The 12,047-nt window shown below is 51.8% G+C and overlaps 7 non-coding genes across 7 annotated transcripts; all 7 read right to left on the bottom strand.

Annotated features, from left to right (window-relative positions):
- Positions 1-980: 980 nt before the first annotated feature.
- Positions 981-1,099, bottom strand: LOC148151253 (5S ribosomal RNA). Its single transcript, XR_015755761.1, has one exon. It is a non-coding gene; the product is annotated as a 5S ribosomal RNA (ribosomal RNA).
- Positions 1,100-2,645: 1,546 nt separating this feature from the next.
- Positions 2,646-2,764, bottom strand: LOC148151252 (5S ribosomal RNA). The gene has a single exon (XR_015755760.1). It is a non-coding gene; the product is annotated as a 5S ribosomal RNA (ribosomal RNA).
- A 1,549-nt stretch (positions 2,765-4,313) lies between these two features.
- Positions 4,314-4,432, bottom strand: LOC148151251 (5S ribosomal RNA). The gene has a single exon (XR_015756469.1). It is a non-coding gene; the product is annotated as a 5S ribosomal RNA (ribosomal RNA).
- A 1,549-nt stretch (positions 4,433-5,981) lies between these two features.
- LOC148151250 (5S ribosomal RNA) lies at positions 5,982-6,100 on the bottom strand. The gene has a single exon (XR_015755396.1). It is a non-coding gene; the product is annotated as a 5S ribosomal RNA (ribosomal RNA).
- Positions 6,101-7,649: 1,549 nt separating this feature from the next.
- On the bottom strand, positions 7,650-7,768 carry LOC148151249 (5S ribosomal RNA). The gene has a single exon (XR_015756468.1). It is a non-coding gene; the product is annotated as a 5S ribosomal RNA (ribosomal RNA).
- Positions 7,769-9,317: 1,549 nt separating this feature from the next.
- LOC148151248 (5S ribosomal RNA) lies at positions 9,318-9,436 on the bottom strand. The gene has a single exon (XR_015755369.1). It is a non-coding gene; the product is annotated as a 5S ribosomal RNA (ribosomal RNA).
- Positions 9,437-10,982: 1,546 nt separating this feature from the next.
- On the bottom strand, positions 10,983-11,101 carry LOC148151247 (5S ribosomal RNA). Its single transcript, XR_015756467.1, has one exon. It is a non-coding gene; the product is annotated as a 5S ribosomal RNA (ribosomal RNA).
- Between the last annotated feature and the right edge of the window lie 946 nt (positions 11,102-12,047).

Here is a 12,047-nt window from a genome sequence, read left to right as displayed (position 1 = left end):
CACCTAAGTGGAATCAATTTAGGTAAAGGGGCAGTACAGAGAGATCTGGGGGTTCTTGTACACCACTCAATGAAGGTAAGCATGCAGGTACAGCAGGTAGTGAAGAAGGCTAATAGCATGCTGGCCTTCATAACAAGAGGGATTGAGTATAGAAGCAAAGAGGTCCTTCTGCAGCTGTACAGGGCCCTGGTGAGACCACACCTGGAGTACTGTGTGCAGTTCTGGTCTCCAAATTTGAGGAGAGACATTCTGGCTATTGAGGGAATGCAGCGTAGGTTCACGAGGTCAATTCCTGGAATGGCGGGATTACCTTACACTGAAAGACTGGAGCGACTGGGCTTGTGTACCCTTGAGTTTAGAAGACTGAGAGGGGATCTGGTTGAGACATATAAGATGATCAAAGGATTGGACACTCTGGCGGCAGGCAACATGTTTCCGCTGCGGGGTGAGTGCCGAAACAGAGGACACAGCTTAAAAATACGGGGTAGACCATTTAGGACAGAGATGAGGAGAAACTTCTTCACCCAGAGAGTGGTGGCTGTGTGGAATGCTCTGCCCCAGAGGGCAGTGGAGGCCCAGTCTCTGGATTCATTTAAGAAAGAGTTGGATAGAGCTCTCAAGGATAGTGGAATCAAGGGTTATGGAGATAAGGCAGGAACAGGATACTGATTAAGGATGATCAGCCATGATCATATTGAATGGTGGTGCAGGCTGGAAGGGCAGAATGGCCAACTCCTGCACCTATTGTCTATTGTCCGCCTTTCCTGACTGCCACCCGCAGACAGCGTGCAGCCCCAATCCCTTTCTTTCCGCCTTTCTTGCTGATTTTGGCAGCGCTCCGCTCTCCTCCCCTCCGTGTCTCGTGCCTGCAGGAGACTGATGCCAGGCACAGCAGCAGCAGCAAAAATAACCTGCCGCTCCATTGCCTGGCACAAGACAAGTGCAGAGGGGTGACTTGAGCAGCCACTGCTGGCGGAAAAAGCCTACTGCACCTGGTATTCCCAGGCGGTCTCCCATCCAAGTACTAACCAGGCCTGACTCTGCTTAGCTTCCGAGATCAGACGAGATCGGGCGTTTTCAGACTAGTATGGCCGTAGGCGCTGGCCCCTGCCTTTTCTCCCTACTTCAAGGCGTGCTGGCCAGCCACATTTTCTTTCTTGCTCTTTCTCTTTATCCCCTTTGGCTTTTTTTTCTCTTTTCTCTTTGCTCTTCCTCCTCCGTGCGTGCTTCCCTCCCTCCGTCCCTCCAGCTGCCTTTCAGCCAGCCCTTGCCCACCAGGCTCCTGTAGTCTCCCACATCCCCACACAGGCCAACTGCAAGCCCTCCCCCTGCTTCATAGGGCCGCAGCCTGCATTCTCTCATCCTTCCACACTCCTCCACCCCTCCATTTCGGAATGCCGGGCACTGACCAGTGGGGTACCGCACAGATCAGTACTGGGACCGCAGCTTTTTACAATCTATCTTCAGGATATACAAGATGGTATTAGCAATAACATTCGCAAATTTCATCAGCTGGGTGGCAGGGTGAAATGTGATGAGGATCTTAGGAGATTACAGGGTGACCTGGACAAGTTAGGTGAGTGCTCAGATGCATGGCAGATGCACTTTCACGTGGATAAATGGATCCTTATCCACTTTGGTGGCAAGAACAGGAAGGCAGATTACCACCTAAGTGGAATCAATTTAGGTAAAGGGGCAGTACAGAGAGATCTGGGGGTTCTTGTACACCACTCAATGAAGGTAAGCATGCAGGTACAGCAGGGAGTGAAGAAGGCTAATAGCATGCTGGCCTTCATAACAAGAGGGATTGAGTATAGAAGCAAAGAGGTCCTTCTGCAGCTGGACAGGGCCCTGGTGAGACCACACCTGGAGTACTGTGTGCAGTTCTGGTCTCCAAATTTGAGGAGAGACATTCTGGCTATTGAGGGAATGCAGCGTAGGTTCACGAGGTCAATTCCTGGAATGGCGGGATTACCTTACACTGAAAGACTGGAGCGACTGGGCTTGTGTACCCTTGAGTTTAGAAGACTGAGAGGGGATCTGGTTGAGACATATAAGATGATCAAAGGATTGGACACTCTGGCGGCAGGCAACATGTTTCCGCTGCGGGGTGAGTGCCGAAACAGAGGACACAGCTTAAAAATACGGGGTAGACCATTTAGGACAGAGATGAGGAGAAACTTCTTCACCCAGAGAGTGGTGGCTGTGTGGAATGCTCTGCCCCAGAGGGCAGTGGAGGCCCAGTCTCTGGATTCATTTAAGAAAGAGTTGGATAGAGCTCTCAAGGATAGTGGAATCAAGGGTTATGGAGATAAGGCAGGAACAGGATACTGATTAAGGATGATCAGCCATGATCATATTGAATGGTGGTGCAGGCTGGAAGGGCAGAATGGCCAACTCCTGCACCTATTGTCTATTGTCCGCCTTTCCTGACTGCCACCCGCAGACAGCGTGCAGCCCCAATCCCTTTCTTTCCGCCTTTCTTGCTGATTTTGGCAGCGCTCCGCTCTCCTCCCCTCCGTGTCTCGTGCCTGCAGGAGACTGATGCCAGGCACAGCAGCAGCCGCAAAAATAACCTGCCGCTCCATTGCCTGGCACAAGACAAGTGCTGAGGGGTGACTTGAGCAGCCACTGCTGGCGGAAAAAGCCTACTGCACCTGGTATTCCCAGGCGGTCTCCCATCCAAGTACTAACCAGGCCTGACTCTGCTTAGCTTCCGAGATCAGACGAGATCGGGCGTTTTCAGACTAGTATGGCCGTAGGCGCTGGCCCCTGCCTTTTCTCCCTACTTCAAGGCGTGCTGGCCAGCCACATTTTCTTTCTTGCTCTTTCTCTTTATCCCCTTTGGCTTTTTTTTCTCTTTTCTCTTTGCTCTTCCTCCTCCGTGCGTGCTTCCCTCCCTCCGTCCCTCCAGCTGCCTTTCAGCCAGCCCTTGCCCACCAGGCTCCTGTAGTCTCCCACATCCCCACACAGGCCAACTGCAAGCCCTCCCCCTGCTTCATAGGGCCGCAGCCTGCATTCTCTCATCCTTCCACACTCCTCCACCCCTCCATTTCGGAATGCCAGGCACTGACCAGTGGGGTACCGCACGGATCAGTACTGGGACCGCAGCTTTTTACAATCTATCTTCAGGATATACAAGATGGTATTAGCAATAACATTCGCAAATTTCATCAGCTGGGTGGCAGGGTGAAATGTGATGAGGATCTTAGGAGATTACAGGGTGACCTGGACAAGTTAGGTGAGTGCTCAGATGCATGGCAGATGCACTTTCACGTGGATAAATGGATCCTTATCCACTTTGGTGGCAAGAACAGGAAGGCAGATTACCACCTAAGTGGAATCAATTTAGGTAAAGGGGCAGTACAGAGAGATCTGGGGGTTCTTGTACACCACTCAATGAAGGTAAGCATGCAGGTACAGCAGGTAGTGAAGAAGGCTAATAGCATGCTGGCCTTCATAACAAGAGGGATTGAGTATAGAAGCAAAGAGGTCCTTCTGCAGCTGTACAGGGCCCTGGTGAGACCACACCTGGAGTACTGTGTGCAGTTCTGGTCTCCAAATTTGAGGAGAGACATTCTGGCTATTGAGGGAATGCAGCGTAGGTTCACGAGGTCAATTCCTGGAATGGCGGGATTACCTTACACTGAAAGACTGGAGCGACTGGGCTTGTGTACCCTTGAGTTTAGAAGACTGAGAGGGGATCTGGTTGAGACATATAAGATGATCAAAGGATTGGACACTCTGGCGGCAGGCAACATGTTTCCGCTGCGGGGTGAGTGCCGAAACAGAGGACACAGCTTAAAAATACGGGGTAGACCATTTAGGACAGAGATGAGGAGAAACTTCTTCACCCAGAGAGTGGTGGCTGTGTGGAATGCTCTGCCCCAGAGGGCAGTGGAGGCCCAGTCTCTGGATTCATTTAAGAAAGCGTTGGAGAGAGCTCTCAAGGATAGTGGAATCAAGGGTTATGGAGATAAGGCAGGAACAGGATACTGATTAAGGATGATCAGCCATGATCATATTGAATGGTGGTGCAGGCTGGAAGGGCAGAATGGCCAACTCCTGCACCTATTGTCTATTGTCCGCCTTTCCTGACTGCCACCCGCAGACAGCGTGCAGCCCCAATCCCTTTCTTTCCGCCTTTCTTGCTGATTTTGGCAGCGCTCCGCTCTCCTCCCCTCCGTGTCTCGTGCCTGCAGGAGACTGATGCCAGGCACAGCAGCAGCAGCAGCAAAAATAACCTGCCGCTCCATTGCCTGGCACAAGACAAGTGCAGAGGGGTGACTTGAGCAGCCACTGCTGGCGGAAAAAGCCTACTGCACCTGGTATTCCCAGGCGGTCTCCCATCCAAGTACTAACCAGGCCTGAGTCTGCTTAGCTTCCGAGATCAGACGAGATCGGGCGTTTTCAGACTAGTATGGCCGTAGGCGCTGGCCCCTTCCTTTTCTCCCTACTTCAAGGCGTGCTGGCCAGCCACATTTTCTTTCTTGCTCTTTCTCTTTATCCCCTTTGGCTTTTTTTTCTCTTTTCTCTTTGCTCTTCCTCCTCCGTGCGTGCTTCCCTCCCTCCGTCCCTCCAGCTGCCTTTCAGCCAGCCCTTGCCCACCAGGCTCCTGTAGTCTCCCACATCCCCACACAGGCCAACTGCAAGCCCTCCCCCTGCTTCATAGGGCCGCAGCCTGCATTCTCTCATCCTTCCACACTCCTCCACCCCTCCATTTCGGAATGCCAGGCACTGACCAGTGGGGTACCGCACGGATCAGTACTGGGACCGCAGCTTTTTACAATCTATCTTCAGGATATACAAGATGGTATTAGCAATAACATTCGCAAATTTCATCAGCTGGGTGGCAGGGTGAAATGTGATGAGGATGTTAGGAGATTACAGGGTGACCTGGACAAGTTAGGTGAGTGCTCAGATGCATGGCAGATGCACTTTCACGTGGATAAATGGATCCTTATCCACTTTGGTGGCAAGAACAGGAAGGCAGATTACCACCTAAGTGGAATCAATTTAGGTAAAGGGGCAGTACAGAGAGATCTGGGGGTTCTTGTACACCACTCAATGAAGGTAAGCATGCAGGTACAGCAGGTAGTGAAGAAGGCTAATAGCATGCTGGCCTTCATAACAAGAGGGATTGAGTATAGAAGCAAAGAGGTCCTTCTGCAGCTGTACAGGGCCCTGGTGAGACCACACCTGGAGTACTGTGTGCAGTTCTGGTCTCCAAATTTGAGGAGAGACATTCTGGCTATTGAGGGAATGCAGCGTAGGATCACGAGGTCAATTCCTGGAATGGCGGGATTACCTTACACTGAAAGACTGGAGCGACTGGGCTTGTGTACCCTTGAGTTTAGAAGACTGAGAGGGGATCTGGTTGAGACATATAAGATGATCAAAGGATTGGACACTCTGGCGGCAGGCAACATGTTTCCGCTGCGGGGTGAGTGCCGAAACAGAGGACACAGCTTAAAAATACGGGGTAGACCATTTAGGACAGAGATGAGGAGAAACTTCTTCACCCAGAGAGTGGTGGCTGTGTGGAATGCTCTGCCCCAGAGGGCAGTGGAGGCCCAGTCTCTGGATTCATTTAAGAAAGAGTTGGATAGAGCTCTCAAGGATAGTGGAATCAAGGGTTATGGAGATAAGGCAGGAACAGGATACTGATTAAGGATGATCAGCCATGATCATATTGAATGGTGGTGCAGGCTGGAAGGGCAGAATGGCCAACTCCTGCACCTATTGTCTATTGTCCGCCTTTCCTGACTGCCACCCGCAGACAGCGTGCAGCCCCAATCCCTTTCTTTCCGCCTTTCTTGCTGATTTTGGCAGCGCTCCGCTCTCCTCCCCTCCGTGTCTCGTGCCTGCAGGAGACTGATGCCAGGCACAGCAGCAGCAGCAGCAAAAATAACCTGCCGCTCCATTGCCTGGCACAAGACAAGTGCAGAGGGGTGACTTGAGCAGCCACTGCTGGCGGAAAAAGCCTACTGCACCTGGTATTCCCAGGCGGTCTCCCATCCAAGTACTAACCAGACCTGAGTCTGCTTAGCTTCCGAGATCAGACGAGATCGGGCGTTTTCAGACTAGTATGGCCGTAGGCGCTGGCCCCTGCCTTTTCTCCCTACTTCAAGGCGTGCTGGCCAGCCACATTTTCTTTCTTGCTCTTTCTCTTTATCCCCTTTGGCTTTTTTTTCTCTTTTCTCTTTGCTCTTCCTCCTCCGTGCGTGCTTCCCTCCCTCCGTCCCTCCAGCTGCCTTTCAGCCAGCCCTTGCCCACCAGGCTCCTGTAGTCTCCCACATCCCCACACAGGCCAACTGCAAGCCCTCCCCCTGCTTCATAGGGCCGCAGCCTGCATTCTCTCATCCTTCCACACTCCTCCACCCCTCCATTTCGGAATGCCAGGCACTGACCAGTGGGGTACCGCACGGATCAGTACTGGGACCGCAGCTTTTTACAATCTATCTTCAGGATATACAAGATGGTATTAGCAATAACATTCGCAAATTTCATCAGCTGGGTGGCAGGGTGAAATGTGATGAGGATCTTAGGAGATTACAGGGTGACCTGGACAAGTTAGGTGAGTGCTCAGATGCATGGCAGATGCACTTTCACGTGGATAAATGGATCCTTATCCACTTTGGTGGCAAGAACAGGAAGGCAGATTACCACCTAAGTGGAATCAATTTAGGTAAAGGGGCAGTACAGAGAGATCTGGGGGTTCTTGTACACCACTCAATGAAGGTAAGCATGCAGGTACAGCAGGTAGTGAAGAAGGCTAATAGCATGCTGGCCTTCATAACAAGAGGGATTGAGTATAGAAGCAAAGAGGTCCTTCTGCAGCTGTACAGGGCCCTGGTGAGACCACACCTGGAGTACTGTGTGCAGTTCTGGTCTCCAAATTTGAGGAGAGACATTCTGGCTATTGAGGGAATGCAGCGTAGGTTCACGAGGTCAATTCCTGGAATGGCGGGATTACCTTACACTGAAAGACTGGAGCGACTGGGCTTGTGTACCCTTGAGTTTAGAAGACTGAGAGGGGATCTGGTTGAGACATATAAGATGATCAAAGGATTGGACACTCTGGCGGCAGGCAACATGTTTCCGCTGCGGGGTGAGTGCCGAAACAGAGGACACAGCTTAAAAATACGGGGTAGACCATTTAGGACAGAGATGAGGAGAAACTTCTTCACCCAGAGAGTGGTGGCTGTGTGGAATGCTCTGCCCCAGAGGGCAGTGGAGGCCCAGTCTCTGGATTCATTTAAGAAAGAGTTGGATAGAGCTCTCAAGGATAATGGAATCAAGGGTTATGGAGATAAGGCAGGAACAGGATACTGATTAAGGATGATCAGCCATGATCATATTGAATGGTGGTGCAGGCTGGAAGGGCAGAATGGCCAACTCCTGCACCTATTGTCTATTGTCCGCCTTTCCTGACTGCCACCCGCAGACAGCGTGCAGCCCCAATCCCTTTCTTTCCGCCTTTCTTGCTGATTTTGGCAGCGCTCCGCTCTCCTCCCCTCCGTGTCTCGTGCCTGCAGGAGACTGATGCCAGGCACAGCAGCAGCAGCAGCAAAAATAACCTGCCGCTCCATTGCCTGGCACAAGACAAGTGCAGAGGGGTGACTTGAGCAGCCACTGCTGGCGGAAAAAGCCTACTGCACCTGGTATTCCCAGGCGGTCTCCCATCCAAGTACTAACCAGGCCTGAGTCTGCTTAGCTTCCGAGATCAGACGAGATCGGGCGTTTTCAGACTAGTATGGCCGTAGGCGCTGGCCCCTGCCTTTTCTCCCTACTTCAAGGCGTGCTGGCCAGCCACATTTTCTTTCTTGCTCTTTCTCTTTATCCCCTTTGGCTTTTTTTTCTCTTTTCTCTTTGCTCTTCCTCCTCCGTGCGTGCTTCCCTCCCTCCGTCCCTCCAGCTGCCTTTCAGCCAGCCCTTGCCCACCAGGCTCCTGTAGTCTCCCACATCCCCACACAGGCCAACTGCAAGCCCTCCCCCTGCTTCATAGGGCCGCAGCCTGCATTCTCTCATCCTTCCACACTCCTCCACCCCTCCATTTCGGAATGCCAGGCACTGACCAGTGGGGTACCGCACGGATCAGTACTGGGACCGCAGCTTTTTACAATCTATCTTCAGGATATACAAGATGGTATTAGCAATAACATTCGCAAATTTCATCAGCTGGGTGGCAGGGTGAAATGTGATGAGGATCTTAGGAGATTACAGGGTGACCTGGACAAGTTAGGTGAGTGCTCAGATGCATGGCAGATGCACTTTCACGTGGATAAATGGATCCTTATCCACTTTGGTGGCAAGAACAGGAAGGCAGATTACCACCTAAGTGGAATCAATTTAGGTAAAGGGGCAGTACAGAGAGATCTGGGGGTTCTTGTACACCACTCAATGAAGGTAAGCATGCAGGTACAGCAGGTAGTGAAGAAGGCTAATAGCATGCTGGCCTTCATAACAAGAGGGATTGAGTATAGAAGCAAAGAGGTCCTTCTGCAGCTGTACAGGGCCCTGGTGAGACCACACCTGGAGTACTGTGTGCAGTTCTGGTCTCCAAATTTGAGGAGAGACATTCTGGCTATTGAGGGAATGCAGCGTAGGTTCACGAGGTCAATTCCTGGAATGGCGGGATTACCTTACACTGAAAGACTGGAGCGACTGGGCTTGTGTACCCTTGAGTTTAGAAGACTGAGAGGGGATCTGGTTGAGACATATAAGATGATCAAAGGATTGGACACTCTGGCGGCAGGCAACATGTTTCCGCTGCGGGGTGAGTGCCGAAACAGAGGACACAGCTTAAAAATACGGGGTAGACCATTTAGGACAGAGATGAGGAGAAACTTCTTCACCCAGAGAGTGGTGGCTGTGTGGAATGCTCTGCCCCAGAGGGCAGTGGAGGCCCAGTCTCTGGATTCATTTAAGAAAGCGTTGGATAGAGCTCTCAAGGATAGTGGAATCAAGGGTTATGGAGATAAGGCAGGAACAGGATACTGATTAAGGATGATCAGCCATGATCATATTGAATGGTGGTGCAGGCTGGAAGGGCAGAATGGCCAACTCCTGCACCTATTGTCTATTGTCCGCCTTTCCTGACTGCCACCCGCAGACAGCGTGCAGCCCCAATCCCTTTCTTTCCGCCTTTCTTGCTGATTTTGGCAGCGCTCCGCTCTCCTCCCCTCCGTGTCTCGTGCCTGCAGGAGACTGATGCCAGGCACAGCAGCAGCAGCAGCAAAAATAACCTGCCGCTCCATTGCCTGGCACAAGACAAGTGCAGAGGGGTGACTTGAGCAGCCACTGCTGGCGGAAAAAGCCTACTGCACCTGGTATTCCCAGGCGGTCTCCCATCCAAGTACTAACCAGGCCTGAGTCTGCTTAGCTTCCGAGATCAGACGAGATCGGGCGTTTTCAGACTAGTATGGCCGTAGGTGCTGGCCCCTGCCTTTTCTTCCTACTTCAAGGCGTGCTGGCCAGCCACATTTTCTTTCTTGCTCTTTCTCTTTATCCCCTTTGGCTTTTTTTTCTCTTTTCTCTTTGCTCTTCCTCCTCCGTGCGTGCTTCCCTCCCTCCGTCCCTCCAGCTGCCTTTCAGCCAGCCCTTGCCCACCAGGCTCCTGTAGTCTCCCACATCCCCACACAGGCCAACTGCAAGCCCTCCCCCTGCTTCATAGGGCCGCAGCCTGCATTCTCTCATCCTTCCACACTCCTCCACCCCTCCATTTCGGAATGCCAGGCACTGACCAGTGGGGTACCGCACGGATCAGTACTGGGACCGCAGCTTTTTACAATCTATCTTCAGGATATACAAGATGGTATTAGCAATAACATTCGCAAATTTCATCAGCTGGGTGGCAGGGTGAAATGTGATGAGGATCTTAGGAGATTACAGGGTGACCTGGACAAGTTAGGTGAGTGCTCAGATGCATGGCAGATGCACTTTCACGTGGATAAATGGATCCTTATCCACTTTGGTGGCAAGAACAGGAAGGCAGATTACCACCTAAGTGGAATCAATTTAGGTAAAGGGGCAGTACAGAGAGATCTGGGGGTTCTTGTACACCACTCAATGAAGGTAAGCATGCAGGTACAGCAGGTAGTGAAGAAGGCTAATAGCATGCTGGCCTTCATAACAAGAGGGATTGAGTATAGAAGCAAAGAGGTCCTTCTGCAGCTGTACAGGGCCCTGGTGAGACCACACCTGGAGTACTGTGTGCAGTTCTGGTCTCCAAATTTGAGGAGAGACATTCTGGCTATTGAGGGAATGCAGCGTAGGTTCACGAGGTCAATTCCTGGAATGGCGGGATTACCTTACACTGAAAGACTGGAGCGACTGGGCTTGTGTACCCTTGAGTTTAGAAGACTGAGAGGGGATCTGGTTGAGACATATAAGATGATCAAAGGATTGGACACTCTGGCGGCAGGCAACATGTTTCCGCTGCGGGGTGAGTGCCGAAACAGAGGACACAGCTTAAAAATACGGGGTAGACCATTTAGGACAGAGATGAGGAGAAACTTCTTCACCCAGAGAGTGGTGGCTGTGTGGAATGCTCTGCCCCAGAGGGCAGTGGAGGCCCAGTCTCTGGATTCATTTAAGAAAGCGTTGGATAGAGCTCTCAAGGATAGTGGAATCAAGGGTTATGGAGATAAGGCAGGAACAGGATACTGATTAAGGATGATCAGCCATGATCATATTGAATGGTGGTGCAGGCTGGAAGGGCAGAATGGCCAACTCCTGCACCTATTGTCTATTGTCCGCCTTTCCTGACTGCCACCCGCAGACAGCGTGCAGCCCCAATCCCTTTCTTTCCGCCTTTCTTGCTGATTTTGGCAGCGCTCCACTCTCCTCCCCTCCGTGTCTCGTGCCTGCAGGAGACTGATGCCAGGCACAGCAGCAGCAGCAAAAATAACCTGCCGCTCCATTGCCTGGCACAAGACAAGTGCAGAGGGGTGACTTGAGCAGCCACTGCTGGCGGAAAAAGCCTACTGCACCTGGTATTCCCAGGCGGTCTCCCATCCAAGTACTAACCAGGCCTGAGTCTGCTTAGCTTCCGAGATCAGACGAGATCGGGCGTTTTCAGACTAGTATGGCCGTAGGCGCTGGCCTCTGCCTTTTCTCCCTACTTCAAGGCGTGCTGGCCAGCCACATTTTCTTTCTTGCTCTTTCTCTTTATCCCCTTTGGCTTTTTTTTCTCTTTTCTCTTTGCTCTTCCTCCTCCGTGCGTGCTTCCCTCCCTCCGTCCCTCCAGCTGCCTTTCAGCCAGCCCTTGCCCACCAGGCTCCTGTAGTCTCCCACATCCCCACACAGGCCAACTGCAAGCCCTCCCCCTGCTTCATAGGGCCGCAGCCTGCATTCTCTCATCCTTCCACACTCCTCCACCCCTCCATTTCGGAATGCCAGGCACTGACCAGTGGGGTACCGCACCGATCAGTACTGGGACCGCAGCTTTTTACAATCTATCTTCAGGATATACAAGATGGTATTAGCAATAACATTCGCAAATTTCATCAGCTGGGTGGCAGGGTGAAATGTGATGAGGATCTTAGGAGATTACAGGGTGACCTGGACAAGTTAGGTGAGTGCTCAGATGCATGGCAGATGCACTTTCACGTGGATAAATGGATCCTTATCCACTTTGGTGGCAAGAACAGGAAGGCAGATTACCACCTAAGTGGAATCAATTTAGGTAAAGGGGCAGTACAGAGAGATCTGGGGGTTCTTGTACACCACTCAATGAAGGTAAGCATGCAGGTACAGCAGGTAGTGAAGAAGGCTAATAGCATGCTGGCCTTCATAACAAGAGGGATTGAGTATAGAAGCAAAGAGGTCCTTCTGCAGCTGTACAGGGCCCTGGTGAGACCACACCTGGAGTACTGTGTGCAGTTCTGGTCTCCAAATTTGAGGAGAGACATTCTGGCTATTGAGGGAATGCAGCGTAGGTTCACGAGGTCAATTCCTGGAATGGCGGGATTACCTTACACTGAAAGACTGGAGCGACTGGGCTTGTGTACCCTTGAGTTTAGAAGACTGAGAGGGGATCTGGT

The sequence above is a fragment of the Chiloscyllium plagiosum genome, unplaced genomic scaffold (genome assembly GCF_037043375.1).
Source record: "Chiloscyllium plagiosum isolate Xiang-an unplaced genomic scaffold, Cpla_swu_hap1 HiC_scaffold_3, whole genome shotgun sequence".
Taxonomy (NCBI): Eukaryota; Metazoa; Chordata; class Chondrichthyes; order Orectolobiformes; family Hemiscylliidae; genus Chiloscyllium; species Chiloscyllium plagiosum.
This window is presented reverse-complemented; position numbering and strand designations above follow the sequence as displayed.